Raw genomic sequence first — 9,702 nt, forward strand, 5'->3', positions numbered from 1 at the left:
GATGTCCTCCTTGCCTTCTTCTTCTTACTTCTTTGCAACTCAGGCTCTTCTTGCATTTGCAATAATGGTTTTGTTATTTCCATTTCATCTTGCTACTTTTCTACTCAGGGTAGGATTCTCAATTTTTGTTTTAGGATCAGTCTCAAACTGCTGAAATCTTTTAAGGTTTGCCGGTCAGTGAATTTCCCTAGCTCTGCCGTTGTTATAAAAGGCGGTCATTTGGCATAGGCTACCCTAGATTGCAGCTTTTTCTCATTCAGGATATGGTCTATGTCCTGGCACTCCTCCCCTTGTTGCAAATTTTCTGCCGAGATATCAGCTGAACCCCCTCTGGAGGTACTTTTGTGACTAAGTTTCTTTCCTCGAGGTGAATTTTACATCACTGGGATGATCATGAAATTTGTTTATTTGAATTCTACTGCTTCTTGTTGGTCTATTGGTATTCCACCTCTTTTGGACGCTGTGTACTTCCTGAATTCGTATAGATGATACTTTCTTGGATTTCAGCAAGTTTCATTCTGATTTTTCTACAAATTCCTTTTCAGAATGTACTAGTTTATCAATTGCTTTCCATTTGGGAATCCTATGAGTCCTATTCTTACCTGCTTTGTCTTAACCCAGGATTCGACAGTGATGTTAGCGTTGGTTTGCACTCGCTTTTCTGTGTCTTCTTCTGATGGAGGGATTTCTGTTCCCCCGTCCTCTAAGCCATTCACGATTCCTTCTGCATTAATTAGTCTGCTTAGGATTGACTTTAGCCCAGTTTTTATCTCATCCATTGTGTTTTCTTATACTATTGGTTTCTTCTTTAGAGTTTCTCTTCCCCTTTTCTGGTATTCTGCCTTTTGTGATTCTGAGGCACTGTGGTTCATCATTGTTTTCCTCACCTCCATTTTCAGAGCTTGCTCTGGTAACGTTTTGCCGTCTAGTTGTTTGAAAGCTTATTTTTTGGGCCTTCAATCTCTTTGGAACTGAAAATGGTACTTCCTGTTTCTTTTACTATACTTCTTTTACCCTATAGTTCAGGTAATATCATGTATCTAATATAGACAAATTGGGCTTGGATAAGTGCAAACTTTAGACTTTTTGGTGTACGCATTTCCAAGGTATTTCTGTGAGGACAATTTTCCCTAGACCTTGATGCCATGCCCTGTTCCTGTGTGTGTTGTCTGGTATATCTCTAAATCCTGGTGTTGTCTTTGTTGTGATGAACACACCATACTGTTTCAGTTAGTTGATCCTCTTTTTTTATTACATTTATCTCACAATTCTGAAAGGGCGCAGGGCACTTCCTCTAGTGGAAATGAAGCTTCTATAGGTTTTCAGCTCTGCATTCTTCTGTATGTCATTTTGAAGTGTCTCCAAAACAGCCAACAGAGAGTGCGCTTGTACTTTCTACTGCCATGGGAATGTCCCAATGTTACCAGTTCTTCCCAGAGCTTCTGTGTCTACAAAAACAACAGTGGAAGCATATGTATGGATGTCATACTTCAGGGCCTGCTGGGATGATCCCGCAGGCCGACCTATGTGTCCTCGGTGCAGTACCCTGTCAGTGCCGTCCAAAATGTAGCATCTGCATTTGGGTGATAATGCTGTAAGAAATGCTTCATCTTCTCGTACTGTGGACTTTGACCACTCTTCCTATTTCGCTCATTCTTGAGTAATGGGTTCACGAAGGCAACCACAGAGCTGTTCCGCATCCTCTGCCTCAAACCAGAGTGTAATCCCTATCCAGGTTTGGAATGTAGCAGATCCTAAATCTTTTAATACTGATTTCAAACCCAACGCCCCCTGGAACCCTCAGTCCAGATGCATGATACCTCTGATTGAGCCCCACGTGTGCTCTATTGGCAAAATGTCAAATTGGACCCTGGTCCTGCAGATGCAGTGGATGTGGCCATAGGACATATCGATAAACTCAAACTCACGTGCCAGTGCTGTTCCTGTCTCACTGAATTCACAGTTTCCTTTGCTCTCTTGAAAGAACCCACCAAAACCCACAATGCATTCGAGATCCCTGAGTTCTGCGAGAGCAATCATCCTTAGCCCTATCCCTCTTTTTCCGCTGCCTCTGCTAGCTCAGATTTGGCAGCTCGGATCTTGGTCTCAGATTCAATTGTGGGGATATTTTGAACTGATTTCTTTGAGTTCTGTCAGCCAAGCTTCTGCTGTGCACTCTTCTAACACTCAGCACATCACCTTCAATCCCATGCCTGCTGCCCGCTTGAGAGTGTGCTTCCACGGAAAACAGAGTTTCACCTTTGATGCTCCTTTACCAGAGGTCAGATCCTGCACTGGTTTCCATTCTCTACTTTGCCTTTTCCTGCTTACGGTTTTTCTGAGGCCTCATCATGTCTTTGGATGTAACAGACCACTCTTACTCAAGTGTCCTGTGCCAAGGGCTGGGTGAGTGTGTGTTTACAATATTTGGTGTATGGTGTCTAGTGAGAGCAGTTTGCACTTGTTCTCTTCCTACTGGGCATCGACAAATCAACACATTTCACAAATAATTCACAGAAATTGGATATTAGTTTCGCTCCTTTTTCTTTACCGCCATGGACGGATGATTTGTCCTAAGACTCCAGCTTTGACATTATATTGATAAGACAGTTGCAGTCTTTAAGAAGGTTAATAGAATCGATTTACGTATTTTGGGATTTATATGAAAGTGAAGTTAGTTTTCGAAAATAACCAAATGAACCTAGAAACCAGACTTGACAATTTTTGTAAGATTTTGTCAGCTCTAAGGAAAAAACAGACAGTCTCAATGTAAAATAGCAGTCCAAATGTTTGAAGGGGACATGCCAACTCTTTTCTCTTGAAGCCTCCAACAACAAAAGGAACAATGAAATACCTATTGGAACCATGAAATAACCCACAACATTGTTTCCCTTGTGCACCAGGTGCCCTTTACTCCCAATGACACATACTAGGCAATGTTGTCATTTAAAGGTATAACATTCCTCTCTAGGAATATACAAGAAAATCTAAACAGAATATACACATTTAGGCTTGATTCAAAAAGCAATTAGAGGCATTTAACTATGAGAAACCTGCTGCAGATATCCTAGGCTATAGAAAACCAGGTGCTTTTCTATCAGTGCTGAGAAGGCTTAATCATCCGATCATGTTGGGTAAAACAATTTAACACAACCAAGTCTGCACCTCCAAGATATAGTGCACCCGGGGCTTGACGGAAGTGAATGACTGTCCACATAACCTGTGTCTATAATGTGTTTTCGACTTTTACAGTACAGTTCACTATCGGACTTCTAATATTATCCTGTAGTGTCTTGAAAAACTGAGATTCAAGTTCATTCAAAGATTCCCCTCACTTCCCACACTCCTTTCAGCCCAAAGAATACATAACCCCAGCATTTCCTTAATCTAGGGGAAGGTCATCATTTCTTTGTGTGAGCTAAGTATTCAATTCCTATCTATTTCAATCGAGAGTATTTGAATATTAAGGAGTTCACAGTTGTTCACCGCGTGTGAATGAGGAGGAACTCTGAATCTAGTAGGGGCTTGCTCTCCTCCTCCTGGATTCATTGCAGCTCAGGTTCTGATCCTTTGAAATGGATGCCTGAGTGGAGTGGAGGGAAGAGCATGTGATTGATAGCTAGGCACAAACGTGGGAATAGGCTTACCTGTGCTTGGTGCATTTCGGTCTGAATGATTCATAAATGCCTATTTGGGTGTGTGGATTCTCACGACCTCTTCCAAGAATATGAGCGCTTTATCATCTCTGCCATCTCTTCTCTTTTAGACGTCAGGAATCTTGGACCCGTTCTTGGAGCAGAGAATCGAGTAACTTTCTCAAGGGCACGTTGACTCTCCGTATGTTTCTGCCAGTATCAGCGAGGTTCAGTAGGTCTCATGAAAGCCTTTCGAGCCTGGTATTCTCTAGAGATGTCTCCATGCCGATATTCTCCACTGTGGCAGAACAACTTTCATCAATGTGTCCGCACATCTCCTCAATCCATGCAGCCAGTGTTTCTGCCAGCTTCTCTTCGTGTCTCCCATAAAGTCGACGTCAACAGGAATGGGCAAGTCTGAAGATACTTCGGAGCCTAACCAGTAAGCTGATGACAGGCAGATCTTCCACTGTCTGCCCTTTCAGATTCTGGAAACTGACCCGTGAACTCAGGTCTTTGGGCAGCAGCAGTATCTCGAACTTACTCAGCTTCCCGAACAAAAGACCTAAGCCAATCTCCACATAGGGCAGCAGACCCACCATCAAACTGATCCACCCACAGAATTCTGTCCAGTTACCTTGGATCCACCAGCCGCAACAAGCCTCGTGATACACACCAACATTCCACCTGGAATCCAACCGGTAACTGCCATCCACAGTGGTTGATGCATCAAGTCAGTGTTGGAGGTGATGCTGCATTAGACGAGAGTTTCCTAAGGGAAATGTGATTCTATCCACAAGGGTCCAATTTTCCTTTTCTCTTCCCTGTTTCCTTTTTTTCAAATCTATATACACAGTACAAACTGAGGGAAGTGTGTCCATGTTCAGTTTATGGATTCACACCTATTTAAACTTTCTAACAGTTCACATTACACAGACACCCACTCAAGGAAACTCATGTTTGTGTAATATCCATTCACCCAGATTACATATCCTTCTGTTGCTTTCTGCTGAAACACCCACACTCTCAGAACATGGATCCATTTGTTTCATGGGGGCTGAAATTCCTAGAAATGAAACCAATCCCAACGTGCACTTTCCAGTCTGTCTCTTTTACACTTAGTTCAGTTTTGCAGAGCTACTTGTCTTTGTTATAGGCTTATGCCATTTCTTCTCTACGTAGGGTAGAATAAGGCATTCGTTCATCCTGTTTGAAGACTTCTAAGACTATATCCCGTTCTATGACCCACTCTTATTCAAAACCGTCATTTGGGTTGGCTCACGATGTGCACTTCTGGATCAGTATCTATGAATATTAATGCACGCGTCTGTTTTCTGAATACAAGTGTGTTGAGTACATGCTAACAGCGATAATAGGTCGATGCGTGCTGAATGAAACTTGACATCACTTTGAGTATTTTGTCTTGAATAATCATGGTTGTTTGGTATATGTCAGACAACTGTAACCTTTTGGTGTATGTCTGTTTGTCTGATTGTTTATTTTGCAAACACATTAGGCCATGCATCCCTCCTTTTGCTTCAGACAGACAGTCATGTAAGCTGATTCACTTAAGATAGTGCTTAAAATCACCTATGATTTCCTGCTACCCTCTCCCATCTTTAGGATTTTGATGTCCTCCTTGCCTTCTTCTTCTTACTTCTTTGCAACTCAGGCTCTTCTTGCATTTGCAATAATGGTTTTGTTATTTCCATTTCATCTTGCTACTTTTCTACTCAGGGTAGGATTCTCAATTTTTGTTTTAGGATCAGTCTCAAACTGCTGAAATCTTTTAAGGTTTGCCGGTCAGTGAATTTCCCTAGCTCTGCCGTTGTTATAAATGGCGGTCATTTGGCATAGGCTACCCTAGATTGCAGCTTTTTCTCATTCAGGATATGGTCTATGTCCTGGCACTCCTCCCCTTGTTGCAAATTTTCTGCCGAGATATCAGCTGAACCCCCTCTGGAGGTACTTTTGTGACTAAGTTTCTTTCCTCGAGGTGAATTTTACATCACTGGGATGATCATGAAATTTGTTTATTTGAATTCTACTGCTTCTTGTTGGTCTATTGGTATTCCACCTCTTTTGGACGCTGTGTACTTCCTGAATTCGTATAGATGATACTTTCTTGGATTTCAGCAAGTTTCATTCTGATTTTTCTACAAATTCCTTTTCAGAATGTACTAGTTTATCAATTGCTTTCCATTTGGGAATCCTATGAGTCCTATTCTTACCTGCTTTGTCTTAACCCAGGATTCAACAGTGATGTTAGCGTTGGTTTGCACTCGCTTTTCTGTGTCTTCTTCTGATGGAGGGATTTCTGTTCCCCCGTCCTCTAAGCCATTCACGATTCCTTCTGCATTAATTAGTCTGCTTAGGATTGACTTTAGCCCAGTTTTTATCTCATCCATTGTGTTTTCTTATACTATTGGTTTCTTCTTTAGAGTTTCTCTTCCCCTTTTCTGGTATTCTGCCTTTTGTGATTCTGAGGCACTGTGGTTCATCATTGTTTTCCTCACCTCCATTTTCAGAGCTTGCTCTGGTAACGTTTTGCCGTCTAGTTGTTTGAAAGCTTATTTTTTGGGCCTTCAATCTCTTTGGAACTGAAAATGGTACTTCCTGTTTCTTTTACTATACTTCTTTTACCCTATAGTTCAGGTAATATCATGTATCTAATATAGACAAATTGGGCTTGGATAAGTGCAAACTTTAGACTTTTTGGTGTACGCATTTCCAAGGTATTTCTGTGAGGACAATTTTCCCTAGACCTTGATGCCATGCCCTGTTCCTGTGTGTGTTGTCTGGTATATCTCTAAATCCTGGTGTTGTCTTTGTTGTGATGAACACACCATACTGTTTCAGTTAGTTGATCCTCTTTTTTTATTACATTTATCTCACAATTCTGAAAGGGCGCAGGGCACTTCCTCTAGTGGAAATGAAGCTTCTATAGGTTTTCAGCTCTGCATTCTTCTGTATGTCATTTTGAAGTGTCTCCAAAACAGCCAACAGAGAGTGCGCTTGTACTTTCTACTGCCATGGGAATGTCCCAATGTTACCAGTTCTTCCCAGAGCTTCTGTGTCTACAAAAACAACAGTGGAAGCATATGTATGGATGTCATACTTCAGGGCCTGCTGGGATGATCCCGCAGGCCGACCTATGTGTCCTCGGTGCAGTACCCTGTCAGTGCCGTCCAAAATGTAGCATCTGCATTTGGGTGATAATGCTGTAAGAAATGCTTCATCTTCTCGTACTGTGGACTTTGACCACTCTTCCTATTTCGCTCATTCTTGAGTAATGGGTTCACGAAGGCAACCACAGAGCTGTTCCGCATCCTCTGCCTCACACCAGAGTGTAATCCCTATCCAGGTTTGGAATGTAGCAGATCCTAAATCTTTTAATACTGATTTCAAACCCAACGCCCCCTGGAACCCTCAGTCCAGATGCATGATACCTCTGATTGAGCCCCACGTGTGCTCTATTGGCAAAATGTCAAATTGGACCCTGGTCCTGCAGATGCAGTGGATGTGGCCATAGGACATATCGATAAACTCAAACTCACGTGCCAGTGCTGTTCCTGTCTCACTGAATTCACAGTTTCCTTTGCTCTCTTGAAAGAACCCACCAAAACCCACAATGCATTCGAGATCCCTGAGTTCTGCGAGAGCAATCATCCTTAGCCCTATCCCTCTTTTTCCGCTGCCTCTGCTAGCTCAGATTTGGCAGCTCGGATCTTGGTCTCAGATTCAATTGTGGGGATATTTTGAACTGATTTCTTTGAGTTCTGTCAGCCAAGCTTCTGCTGTGCACTCTTCTAACACTCAGCACATCACCTTCAATCCCATGCCTGCTGCCCGCTTGAGAGTGTGCTTCCACGGAAAACAGAGTTTCACCTTTGATGCTCCTTTACCAGAGGTCAGATCCTGCACTGGTTTCCATTCTCTACTTTGCCTTTTCCTGCTTACGGTTTTTCTGAGGCCTCATCATGTCTTTGGATGTAACAGACCACTCTTACTCAAGTGTCCTGTGCCAAGGGCTGGGTGAGTGTGTGTTTACAATATTTGGTGTATGGTGTCTAGTGAGAGCAGTTTGCACTTGTTCTCTTCCTACTGGGCATCGACAAATCAACACATTTCACAAATAATTCACAGAAATTGGATATTAGTTTCGCTCCTTTTTCTTTACCGCCATGGACGGATGATTTGTCCTAAGACTCCAGCTTTGACATTATATTGATAAGACAGTTGCAGTCTTTAAGAAGGTTAATAGAATCGATTTACGTATTTTGGGATTTATATGAAAGTGAAGTTAGTTTTCGAAAATAACCAAATGAACCTAGAAACCAGACTTGACAATTTTTGTAAGATTTTGTCAGCTCTAAGGAAAAAACAGACAGTCTCAATGTAAAATAGCAGTCCAAATGTTTGAAGGGGACATGCCAACTCTTTTCTCTTGAAGCCTCCAACAACAAAAGGAACAATGAAATACCTATTGGAACCATGAAATAACCCACAACATTGTTTCCCTTGTGCACCAGGTGCCCTTTACTCCCAATGACACATACTAGGCAATGTTGTCATTTAAAGGTATAACATTCCTCTCTAGGAATATACAAGAAAATCTAAACAGAATATACACATTTAGGCTTGATTCAAAAAGCAATTAGAGGCATTTAACTATGAGAAACCTGCTGCAGATATCCTAGGCTATAGAAAACCAGGTGCTTTTCTATCAGTGCTGAGAAGGCTTAATCATCCGATCATGTTGGGTAAAACAATTTAACACAACCAAGTCTGCACCTCCAAGATATAGTGCACCCGGGGCTTGACGGAAGTGAATGACTGTCCACATAACCTGTGTCTATAATGTGTTTTCGACTTTTACAGTACAGTTCACTATCGGACTTCTAATATTATCCTGTAGTGTCTTGAAAAACTGAGATTCAAGTTCATTCAAAGATTCCCCTCACTTCCCACACTCCTTTCAGCCCAAAGAATACATAACCCCAGCATTTCCTTAATCTAGGGGAAGGTCATCATTTCTTTGTGTGAGCTAAGTATTCAATTCCTATCTATTTCAATCGAGAGTATTTGAATATTAAGGAGTTCACAGTTGTTCACCGCGTGTGAATGAGGAGGAACTCTGAATCTAGTAGGGGCTTGCTCTCCTCCTCCTGGATTCATTGCAGCTCAGGTTCTGATCCTTTGAAATGGATGCCTGAGTGGAGTGGAGGGAAGAGCATGTGATTGATAGCTAGGCACAAACGTGGGAATAGGCTTACCTGTGCTTGGTGCATTTCGGTCTGAATGATTCATAAATGCCTATTTGGGTGTGTGGATTCTCACGACCTCTTCCAAGAATATGAGCGCTTTATCATCTCTGCCATCTCTTCTCTTTTAGACGTCAGGAATCTTGGACCCGTTCTTGGAGCAGAGAATCGAGTAACTTTCTCAAGGGCACGTTGACTCTCCGTATGTTTCTGCCAGTATCAGCGAGGTTCAGTAGGTCTCATGAAAGCCTTTCGAGCCTGGTATTCTCTAGAGATGTCTCCATGCCGATATTCTCCACTGTGGCAGAACAACTTTCATCAATGTGTCCGCACATCTCCTCAATCCATGCAGCCAGTGTTTCTGCCAGCTTCTCTTCGTGTCTCCCATAAAGTCGACGTCAACAGGAATGGGCAAGTCTGAAGATACTTCGGAGCCTAACCAGTAAGCTGATGACAGGCAGATCTTCCACTGTCTGCCCTTTCAGATTCTGGAAACTGACCCGTGAACTCAGGTCTTTGGGCAGCAGCAGTATCTCGAACTTACTCAGCTTCCCGAACAAAAGACCTAAGCCAATCTCCACATAGGGCAGCAGACCCACCATCAAACTGATCCACCCACAGAATTCTGTCCAGTTACCTTGGATCCACCAGCCGCAACAAGCCTCGTGATACACACCAACATTCCACCTGGAATCCAACCGGTAACTGCCATCCACAGTGGTTGATGCATCAAGTCAGTGTTGGAGGTGATGCTGCATTAGACGAGAGTTTCCTAAGGGAAATGTGATTCTATCCACAAGGGT

Source organism: Camelus bactrianus, unplaced genomic scaffold (genome assembly GCF_048773025.1).
Source record: "Camelus bactrianus isolate YW-2024 breed Bactrian camel unplaced genomic scaffold, ASM4877302v1 HiC_scaffold_27, whole genome shotgun sequence".
NCBI lineage: Eukaryota > Metazoa > Chordata > Mammalia > Artiodactyla > Camelidae > Camelus > Camelus bactrianus.